Raw genomic sequence first — 11752 nt, 5'->3', positions numbered from 1 at the left:
TTTTTGTCTTTCATCCTTCTGGTCTGAACATGCATGGTGTAATGTTTATTTACTTTAAAAAACCCAATTTTTTTTTTTTAACACGTTGATCACGATGTGTCTATCTTCTAAAAATATTGTTGAAATGAACAGAGCGCTTTCTAGGAGTATCTGCAATCCAAGCACAGAAAAGAAAGACCACACTTGCTGACAATTACAGCTATGAATCTTAAAGTAAAGTTTATGGGATTCTGTGGATCACTGTTGGTCTGCATGTTAACCTTGTTTAATATTTCAGTGCAGCGAATAAATTTGACTTGAAGGGTGAAGCACAGCATCAGTACATGCCTACATAGTATAGTGAATTTAATGTTGGATGATGACCTGAATTGATACAATTTCTGCTTTTTCATGAAGCTGTCTTGAATTAAATGAGGAAGGTTGAGAGGCAGTGCCTTTATTTTGACAGTTGTCACTGAATAAAACCACCACTGCAATGGAAAGAAATGATGGAAGTATTTGCATGCACAGAAATAGCAATAATCATGATGAATGGATTCCAGATGCTAATTTTAATGTATGCAGCCGCGCTCCTCTACGACAGCACACAGATGCTCAGTTTTGCTATGCCGGCAGACGTACTGGAAACTAATTTGCATGCCAAACTGCTATCTTAATGTGGATATTTATTTTAATTTAATTTTTCCCCCCACATACCGCACGGGAGGCTTTTGTGGCAAAGTCACATTAACCTCTGGCTAGTTGATATTTATCTGGCAAATCAACCCCCATCCCCAGCACTTGATGAATATTCATGAGGTGGGCGAGGCTGTCCCCTTACTCCTCCTCCAGCTCAATGCCTCCCGCGTAGAAATGTTTATTTTTTCAAGCGGGAGCGCACGCAGCCATCATCATCATCATCCTCATCTACCTGAACGTGTGACAGTCACTCAGCTCAATATGGCAAACGAGCATTTTGCCCACTAAAGTGCGCTCTCTTAAGGGAGGGGAGGAGAAAATGGTAGTGGCAGGTCAATTTTAAAAGAAGCTTTTAAACTCTGTAATTTTGTATAATTGATCTGTTGCGATGAGATAAGCTACCACAGTTGTATTGTGACAGGGTTATTTCTAAAGTTCGGTGCATTTTGGGTTTTGAAACTTTTTTGTCACAACAGAAAATGTTTTTTTGTACAAAATGCATATTAGCCTAATAATCTTAGAAAAAATGTCAAAACTTGCTTTACATTTACATTTATTCCAATAGCAGACGCTTTTATCCAAAGCGACTTACAGATAAGGACAGTGGAAGCAATCAAAAACAACAAAAAGAGCCATGATATATAAGTGCTATAACAAGTCTCAGTTAGGTTAACAAAGTACACATAGCATGGGATTTTAAATAATATAATAAATAAAAAGAAAACAGATAGAATAAAAAAAGAATAGAGCAAGCTTGTGTTAGAGGTCTTTACACATACACACACACATACAATTGCATAATAAATGAAAAGAAAATAGAATACAAAAAGATTAGAAAGGTAGCTTTAACTGAGACATGTCACCCAATCTTATTTGATAGTAAATTAGTGATAATTTTTTGAATAATAAGTTAATACATTTTTTCTGTTTCGTATTGATGCCATAACTGAGTGTAAAAAAATAAATAAATAAAATTTTAACAGTGTTGAGTACTCGAGACTCAGACTCGGTCTTGAACTCGGTCTCAAGACCGTATTTTAATGGTCTTGGTCTTGTCATGGACTCGGACGTTTTGACTCGGTATTGACTCTGACTTATTGACTTATTCCTGAGTCCACTAGAGTCCCAATCAAAATATTTCATGATTATTACTGTATATTAATATTTCTTTAAATTGATATATGATTATAGGGCCTAATTCTTGTTTTGTAATCCAGTCATAAAAACGGAATTTACAGTTTAACGCGAAATGTCACAGAATTTGTCCAATTCTGAATGAATTAATCAAAAGTAGGTCATTGCACTATATCAAATCACGATATACTAGTACCTGTAAATATTAAGCCAGAAACGTCTATTTAAATATAAATCCTGCATGTTCTGCGTGTCTGTGTTAAAGAATGACTTCATTTATTACACACACTGAAGCGCGCGTGACGCTCGCAGTGATTTCAGCGTCAGTCGCCTCACTAAATAAAGATGTGAACACATGAACAACATCTCCAGAACTGCTCTGAGAGTCACTTCATGAGCATTTGACCATTTGATTTGAGTAAAACTAGTGTCATATCACATACACAGAACTGTAAAGGTAACCCGTCAAAATAAAAGTCCGGTTTAATTTAAAACAAGTATTTGCCAGAAATGTATTATTATTGTTCAGCAGAATGTACATAGCCTACTACTACTAAAATGAAACAAACATTTTTTTTTAAGGAATAATCACAGCATTTCTTCCATGTTTTATTTTTGATAGTAAATCCCCTCTTTACCAAAAAATAAAGTTTGCTTCATTTTCAATAATTAAAAGTCAAATTAAATGTTTTATGCCTTCATTTGATAACCAGAAAAATGTAAATACACAACAGAATTTCTGAGGGGGAAAAAAAACATTTCATAAGGCTATTTTTTTTAATGAATAAATTAAGTTGTTTTTATGCATTTAAATAATTAGACATTCTAAAACACAGAATAAGGTAACAATAAAACATAACGTAACATTAGTGCAGGGGCAGCAGGACTCAGGTTCGGATGTCTCATGAACTTAACACATTTATTATCATCTATTATTCAGTTTGCATATAAGGGCCACATTATAACTGACAATATTTTTTAAACCTATATCAATTAAATAAAATACAGTGTACATGCCATGTTATATTTTATATACTGTTTGAGTATGGTACCAATTTTATTGTTTCCATCAAACATTTTTACATACTCTTGAAGATTTCTTTAGGTCTTGTCTCAGACCCAATCTCTCTGGTCTCGGTCTTGACTCAGACTCAACCCTCTCTGAACTCGGTCTTGACTCGGACTCGAATGAGCTGGTCTCGACTACAACACTGGTTGTTGTTTTTTTTTAAATAACATTTAAATAAATGTCAGATTATGTGACTCATCACATTAACAATTAAAATATTCGTTGAAAGTCAAATCTGGGAATAGAATAAATATAAATGTATTTATTTATTAATTATTTATATGTAGGCAATTTATAACCATATGACAAGATGGGCAGTAACTCAAAACTACTATATCAGTATTATTGATATCAGTATTAATTTTGCACAAACAAAAAATTTTTTATGATTAAAATGGGTAAAATTGGCAAAAAGGGTGCAGCATTAGTTTTCTCTAACATACACTATAAATAAAGTATTCTCTAAAGAATTTGTAGTGAAATTCTCTCATTAGTAACGTTATAAACATTATTTGTAATTTGGTGACATAAGAGACACTGAATTGTACAATTGACCCAGTAACAATACTAACCAAAATAATCAATTACTTCGATTACTGTAGCATAGTTTTATAAAGACAAACAACAAAAATGTTTTTCATTAGCATCGTAACTAAAAACAACTGACTCTTTTGGATGGTCAGTGTGAATGTTTAATCATTAGCCTGTGATGCTCTGATGAGGACTATAACATTTAGTGTGTTAGCGAAGCCCACATTCACTGCTTTAACATGTCTGCTGTGGTTAGATGAAAAGGATCATAAAAAATGCATCAGTCATTGGCTTTCCTAGCAGGAGTGAGTCTTTTTAGAGTAAAACTAGGCACAGTTGGCTAGCCACCCTCTGACCTTATTCCAAAAATGGAGTTCCCTACTATAAATAAATAAATGTATGTAATCACCAGCAAACAATAAACCAGTTGATTTTGTGCCTTCAGATATAACCATGACAGTTTTGCTGGCCTGTTGCATCCTGGGAGTTCTGGTGCCATAGCAGTGTCCCGGGGCCCATCTGTGCATTATGCGCATGAAAGCTCCGCCCCCGTCACGCATTCCCGGCCCTTCTGTCGAAGCAGCTCGCTGTCACGGCATGGTGGAAACTTCCGGGCCTCTGCATCCAAGGGAGGTGGAACAGGGTTTTGGGGAGGATGATCAAACCTTACCTGCTGTTGCCATGCTGGCACTGTTTCGGCCCAGAACAGCCTGAGAAAATGTACTGATGTCATCATCACAGTCACACCTATCTATTTAAATGTCTCTATTAGCAGTGTATTTAAATGTGATTTAAATGTGACAATTAAATTTAAGTTAACGAATAATATGGGTTATTTTAGTTATGTTCAGTCTTGTCAGTTGTGTCTGTGTCATTAGCATTACTTGTGATTCAAATAGGCCGTATTTGAGGAAATTATTCTTTCATTGTGTGTATATCCTCTGAAACCTCATTATATCTGTATATCCTCTACCTCATTGCCATTTAGAAAGCAATTTCATCTGACCTTGGAGAAGAAACACCCTCCACACAGAAGTATTTCGATGATGCTTTTAATCCAAAGCAACATAGAATACACAAATAGGAGGCTCAGTTCGATGTTAACAGGCTGTAGTTAAGAGCTTTGCTCAAGGCCACAGTGGTGACGAGTAAAACTGTTATCAAAGTAGCTCTCCAGATCCTGAGCTTCCCCTTCCTAACTGTAACCTTTGTGTTAGTAGACGAGATTCCAAACCTACAATATTCTACTCAACTTTCAGTTTAAGTCACAAGATTTTTTTTTTTTTAAGAACAAATCTATATTATGGAGTCATTGGGGTCTTCATGCTGAGCAAAGCCATGTCCATTAGTGCACCTGTGAATATTTTTATACAGCTATTGTATAAAAACCCATCTTTTTGCTTCATCAAGAAAGTTTACATTTTTTTTGCTTAGGGTCTGGAAAAACTGTTTTTCTACAATTGTATCGGTTAGCTTATGTTTTGTCTCGGGCATCAGAATGCTGGAGGTGTTCCACAGATTACATGCACTATCTTGCAAACTGTAGCAATGAGGGGGGCCAGCCTTCACCATAGCAACCGGAAATGGTTGCTTGGATACAGGTTTGAATAGAAAGTATGGTATGAATGCATCTGCAGTTGCCTACAGGGGACATACAGTCATTTGAATTTGTTGGTGGCTCCAGTGTCTCAGCTGATTCAAATTGACCCAGCATGAGGTGCTGTGATGCAGTCCAACAGAAACGGTCTTGAATGTGCAATGTTTAACAAGAACGTGAAGACTGGTTGGTTTAAGACACTTTCTGTCACGATCGGTGTTACAGAGAACACAGGAGAGAGAACCAAGTGCAGGTATGTGACTTTATTAAAGGGCAAATCCAAAGGGTAAACAGTCCAGGCATGAGTCGAAACCAAAAACATCCATCCAAACATAAACCAAACAAGAAGACAAGGCAAGGGCAAGAACTGACGGACATGAATTAACATTACATTTAAACAAGGACTCCGTGACTAAGACTCAGACAGACCAGGTATAAATACACAAAAGGATAATGGGGAAACAGGAGACAGGTGGGGAACAATCAATTAACTAGACAAGGAGGAAGGTGACCAAATAAGGAGACAGGAAGTGATAAATGATAAACACTGTGGGAACTGAGGACACCTAGTGGAAACCCAGGGAACACAACCCAGACACTGTGACAGTACCCCCCTTCTACGGAGCGGCTCCCAGACGCTCCAAGACAGACACAAAACCGAGACCAGGAGGGAGGCGGACAGGTGGAGGCTCAGGGGGAGGGACGGAGGGCCAGAAAAGAAAAACATGGGGAACAGGCACCAGAATGTAACACAACACAGAAAGACCAGGAGGGAGGAGACAGACATTAACACAAAAGAAAAAAAAAACAACATGAAGCCCCCCAGGGCGGAGCCGAAGACCACCATGTCCGTGTGGTCGGAGCGGAAGCCCCCCAGGGCGGAGCAGAAGACCACCCCGTCTGTGTGGTCAGGGCAAACGCCCCCCAGGGCGGAATGGAAGACCACCACGTCCATGTGGTCAGAACGGAAGCCCCCCAGGGCGGAGCAGAAGACCACCACATCCGTGTGGTCAGAGCGGAAGCCCCCCAGGGCGGAGCAGAAGACCACCACGTCCATGTGGTCAGAGTGGAAGCCCCCCAGGGCGGAGCAGAAGACCACCACACCCTTGTGGTCAAGGCCAGAGTCCTCCAGGGTGGAGCAGATGACCACCACGCCCCTGTGGTCGATGCCGGAGTCCAACAGGGCGGAGCAGCAGACCACCCAGTGACTTGACTTGACTCTGAAAGTTCAACGGTGACTGGCCCTGACTCTGGAAGGTCATCGGTGACTGGCCCTGACTCCGGAAGGTCATCGGTGACTGGCCCTGACTCTGGAAGGTCATCGGTGACTGGCCCTGACTCCGGAGGACCAGCGGTGACTGGCCCTGACTCTGGAGAGGTCACTGGCACCTGACTCGACTCTGGAGAGTTCACTGGAACCTGACTCGACTCTGGACTGCCTGTGGAGACTTGAGACGCCTCGGCATCGGGCACCGCCTCGGCCTCCGGAACGGCATCGGGCACCGCCTCCGGAACGGCATCGGGCACCGCCTCGGCCTCCGGAACGGCATCGGGCACCGCCTCGGCCTCCGGAACGGCATCGGGCACCGCCTCGGCCTCCGGAACGGCATCGGGCACCGCCTCGGCCTCCGGAACGGCATCGGGCACCGCCTCGGCCTCCGGAACGGCATCGGGCACCGCCTCGGCCTCCGGAACAGTCTCGGGCACCGCCTCGGGAATGTCCTCCTGGACGGCAGCGGTCCGCTCGGCAACATTCTCCGGGCTTTGAGGAACGGTAGACGCCTGTCTCCTCCTCCGCCCTCTATGATGGCGAGTCGGTGGCACCTTGTCTGGAGACTCGGCCTCCGGAACGGCATCGGGCACCACCTCGGCATCGGGCACCACCTCGGCATCGGGCACCGCCTCGGCATCGGGCACCGCCTCGGCATCGGGCACCGCCTCGGCCTCCGGAACAGCATCGGCCTCCGGAACAGCATCGGCCTCCGGAACAGCATCGGCCTCCGGAACAGCATCGGGCACCGCCTCGGCCTCCGGAACAGCATCGGGCACCGCCTCGGCATCGGGCACCGCCTCGGCCTCCGGAACAGCATCGGCATCGGGAACCGCCTCGGCCTCCGGAACAGCATCGGCATCGGGCACCGCCTCGGCCTCCGGAGCGGCATCGGGCACCGCCTCGGACTCCGGAACGGCATCGGGCACCGCCTCGGACTCCGGAACGGCATCGGGCACCGCCTCGGCCTCCGGAACAGTCTCGGGCACCGCCTCGGGAATGTCCTCCTGGACGGCAGCGGTCCGCTCGGCAACATTCTCCGGGCTTTGAGGAACGGTAGACGCCTGTCTCCTCTTCCGCCCTCTATGATGGCGAGTCGGAACAGCATCGGCCTCCGGAACAGCATTGGGCACCGCCTCGGCCTCCGGAACAGCATCGGGCACCGCCTCGGCATCGGGCACCGCCTCGGCCTCCGGAACAGCATCGGCATCGGGCACCGCCTCGGCCTCCGGAACGGCATCGGGCACCGCCTCGGCCTCCGGAACGGCATCGGGCACCGCCTCGGCCTCCGGAACGGCATCGGGCACCGCCTCGGCCTCCGGAACAGTCTAGGGCACCGCCTCGGCCTCCGGAACGGCATCGGGCACCGCCTCGGCCTCCGGAACGGCATCGGGCACCGCCTCGGCCTCCGGAACAGTCTAGGGCACCGCCTCGGCCTCCGGAACAGCATCGGGCACCGCCTCGGCCTCCGGAACAGCATCGGGCACCGCCTCGGCCTCCGGAACAGCATCGGGCACCGCCTCGGCCTCCGGAACAGCATCGGGCACCGCCTCGGCATCGGGCACCGCCTCGGCCTCCGGAACAGCATCGGGCACCGCCTCGGCCTCCGGAACATCATCGGGCACCGCCTCGGCATCGGGCACCGCCTCGGCCTCCGGAACAGCATCGGGCACCGCCTCGGCCTCCGGAACAGCATCGGGCCCCGCCTCGGCATCGGGCCCCGCCTCGGCATCGGGCCCCGTCTCGGCATCGGGCCCCGCCTCGGCATCGGGCACCGCATCGGCATCGGGCACCGCATCGGCATCGGGCACCGCATCGGCATCGGGCACCGCCTCGGCCTCCGGAACAGCATCGGGCACCGCCTCGGCATCGGGAACCGCCTCGGCCTCCGGAACAGCATCGGCATCGGGCACCGCCTCGGCCTCCGGAACAGCATCGGCATCGGGCACCGCCTCGGCCTCCGGAACAGCATCGGCATCGGGCACCGCCTCGGCCTCCGGAACAGCATCGGCATCGGGCACCGCCTCGGCCTCCGGAACAGCATCGGCATCGGGCACCGCCTCGGCCTCCGGAACAGCATCGGCATCGGGCACCGCCTCGGCCTCCGGAACAGCATCGGCATCGGGCACCGCCTCGGCCTCCGGAACAGCATCGGCATCGGGCACCGCCTCGGCCTCCGGAACAGCATCGGCATCGGGCACCGCCTCGGCCTCCGGAACAGTCTCGGGCACCGCCTCGGGAATGTCCTCCTGGACGGCAGCGGTCCGCTCGGCAACATTCTCCGGGCTTTGAGGAACGGTAGACGCCTGTCTCCTCCTCCGCCCTCTATGATGGCGAGTCGGTGGCACCTTGTCTGGAGACTCAGGCGTTGAGTCGGCCATCTTGTGCTGTGGTGCTGGGCTGGCGGCCATCTTGTGCTGTGGCTCTAAGCTGGCGGCCATCTTGTGCTGTGGCGCTGGGCTGGCGGCCATCTTGTGCTGTGGCGCTGGGCTGGCGGCCATCTTGGGCCATGAATCTGGATCAGTGACTGACTTGGGCATTGGCGCTGGGTTAGCGGCCATCTTGGCGGAAGAGACAGGAGTGGCTGGGGCATCCCACAGAAGCCTATGCTGCAAGAAGTACACGAATTCCCAGAATTCCCGTGTCTCTAAATGCCCCATCTCCTCCTGAGAAACTGGATCATCCAGCCCGCTGTTGAAATAATCCTTCAGAGCCGCATCGTTGTATCCCATACCCTCGGCCAGGGACCAGAACACCTGTGCCAGGGCACCCACCTCATTGCCCTCTTGGCGGAGGGCGATCAGCCGGAGATACTTAGCTCTCCGCTCCGCCATCTTGGCTGGGGAACGGGAAAAAAACATACCGCTGGATCTCAGTGTGACGGAGTCCTTCTGTCACGATCGGTGTTACAGAGAACACAGGAGAGAGAACCAAGTGCAGGTATGTGACTTTATTAAAGGGCAAATCCAAAGGGTAAACAGTCCAGGCATGAGTCGAAACCAAAAACATCCATCCAAACATAAACCAAACAAGAAGACAAGGCAAGGGCAAGAACTGACGGACATGAATTAACATTACATTTAAACAAGGACTCCGTGACTAAGACTCAGACAGACCAGGTATAAATACACAAAAGGATAATGGGGAAACAGGAGACAGGTGGGGAACAATCAATTAACTAGACAAGGAGGAAGGTGACCAAATAAGGAGACAGGAAGTGATAAATGATAAACACTGTGGGAACTGAGGACACCTAGTGGAAACCCAGGGAACACAACCCAGACACTGTGACACTTTCATACTGAGATCCCTTTGATTTTTCCTTTATATTCATAGTCACACAGTATAGACCTTTTCTCCACAGTAGATTTGTTTATATAGTCACGCTTGAAGCAAAAGACATGATTTACCCTAAAGAAAATATGGTTAGATGGATATGAAATCATGAGAATCAATATTTCACCTAATAGTTGTTTATAATTGGATTTAAGTAGGTTTACAAAAAGTGAAATAATTTCCAATTGGTTAAAAGTTTTTGCTTCCATTCAATTGACCAATTCTAGATTCTTTATTCAATCTTTGGCAACTTTAAGTTGTCTGAATTTTGTAAATAAGATTTAATAAGGAATTTCATTTCAGAAATTCACCATTTGTGTCTTGAATGTTGAATCCAAAGATGGCTAAGGTACCACAAATCAAAACATAGGCCTAGACCCAAAACCATTAATATGCATCCAACCAATCACGATTGACTGTTATGCCCATGTTATAGAGGGCACGTTTTAGAGCCATGTAATCCTTAAGTCTTAAAAAGTGTTGGGTGCATTGACAACAGATACATGCTGTAATAGCCCAATTTTAACGTTAGGTCCTTGGGTTATGAGAAAGTTGTTGCGTTGAGGGATTGTGAAGGGTCATTCCAGTGACATGATGATAAAAAAAACTTCTCATACAGTGTTGCGATTTCTGATATTTAACAAGGCTATTTCTTTTTCTGCTGTTTGCCAGAACACAATTCACCCCAAATTAGGTGCTGGAACACAATTCACTCCATTTTAGCCAAAGTTTCGGAGAAGAAAAGTCCTTTTACCAGTCTCGTCGCTCTCTTCTGGATCTTTTGTGCTTTCCTGCCTTCCTTTGCCTCGCTTTATTTTTTTCCTCTTTTTTTTCGTGTTGTCTTCACTGTCCTTTTTTCGGCAGAGTGATTGGTAAGGTGTTGTGGTGTCGTGTTGTTGGCGAAGGCATCTTTTGGCACAGTCACAGGGTACTGTTAAAGGAGACAGACTGGCACCTCCTGGACCCATGCCAGAGCTCCTCGGGAGAAATACCCACTGCTGTGGCTGGTGTGTGTGAGAGAGAGATAGATAGAACAAGGAGAGAGAGAGCGAGAGAAAGGCATTATGGGAATGTGAAGGGAGGAGGTTGGAGAGTGGTAGAGAAAGAGAAAACACTAGGTTTGTGGTGCCAGAGCTTTTGTGGATGTTGGTTGTGTTGGCGTGTTCTTGGCTGGGTTCAATTTATTCCAGTTTGTTTGTTACATTATTTTTTTCACTCTTCGCTGGATGGAGTGGCTGTGTGTCCATCTGCTGCCAAAAGGCACGATGGAATGAAAGACAAAAAACGTGTAGCTCCATATTTCTGCCGCTCTAATGTGTTGCGCATCCCTCTCTTTTATTCCTCTGCCCATTCCTGTCGTCATCACTCACTCCGAAATTCATTTATCCTTCATTTCTCTCCTTCTTTATTTGGAAAGTGTGTTTTTCTTTTCTTTTCCTATCCTCCCTCGCAGAAATTAGAAATGGCATAATTGTAAGCTTGGCTGGCCGGTCAGTACCAGGTGGTCTGTTCAAACATTGTGAGATTTGGCAAATGTGACTGCAAAAGTGTGTGTGTGTGTGTGTGTATTTGATGCGTAAGTCTACATCCCGACAAGAATAAAGGAAGTTTTGCTTGTCAAAATGACAAAACAAGCTGCTCTTTTTATCTTGATTTGGTAGCATGGCTTTCTTCTGCCTGGTTGTCTTTTTCTCTCAGTTGTTTGCTTGTCATTTCATTTCCTTGTATATTAAGTATCGTTCTTTGTTGTGGTCTGTGCAAAATAGGTTAAAGTTTTAACCTTTTTTTAAAGCACTGCTGTAACACAGCATTACGTTTTTGTCCATTGTGTCACGCAGTACTTGTCACAAGTGTTACATTTTTAAGACACTGGCCTTGCTTTCACCTGGTATTAAGGTGTGATTTTAGTGATCCAATCACAAGTGGTCAGCCGTGGCTTAAACTCGAAAACCAGTTTCAAATGTGCCTTTTGTGACCAGTGCTGTTTAGATTTCCTTGTGACACTTCCCTCTTATTTCTTCACAAACTGAGCTGATTTGAAAAATAGTGTCTAAGCTATGAAAACAATCCAGCTGAATGTGCTTTCGTGTACCCAAAAATGTTTTAAATTGCCTTTTATACTTGTGTTTAGTGTCAT

At 46.4% G+C, this 11752-nt stretch overlaps 1 pseudogene; it reads left to right on the top strand.

Annotated features, from left to right (window-relative positions):
* The first annotated feature begins 793 nt into the window (after positions 1–793).
* Positions 794–11752, top strand: part of LOC132111915 (mitochondrial peptide methionine sulfoxide reductase-like) — a 35140-nt pseudogene continuing 24181 nt past the window's right edge.

Source organism: Carassius carassius, chromosome 31, assembly GCF_963082965.1.
Source record: "Carassius carassius chromosome 31, fCarCar2.1, whole genome shotgun sequence".
Taxonomy (NCBI): Eukaryota; Metazoa; Chordata; class Actinopteri; order Cypriniformes; family Cyprinidae; genus Carassius; species Carassius carassius.
This window is presented reverse-complemented; position numbering and strand designations above follow the sequence as displayed.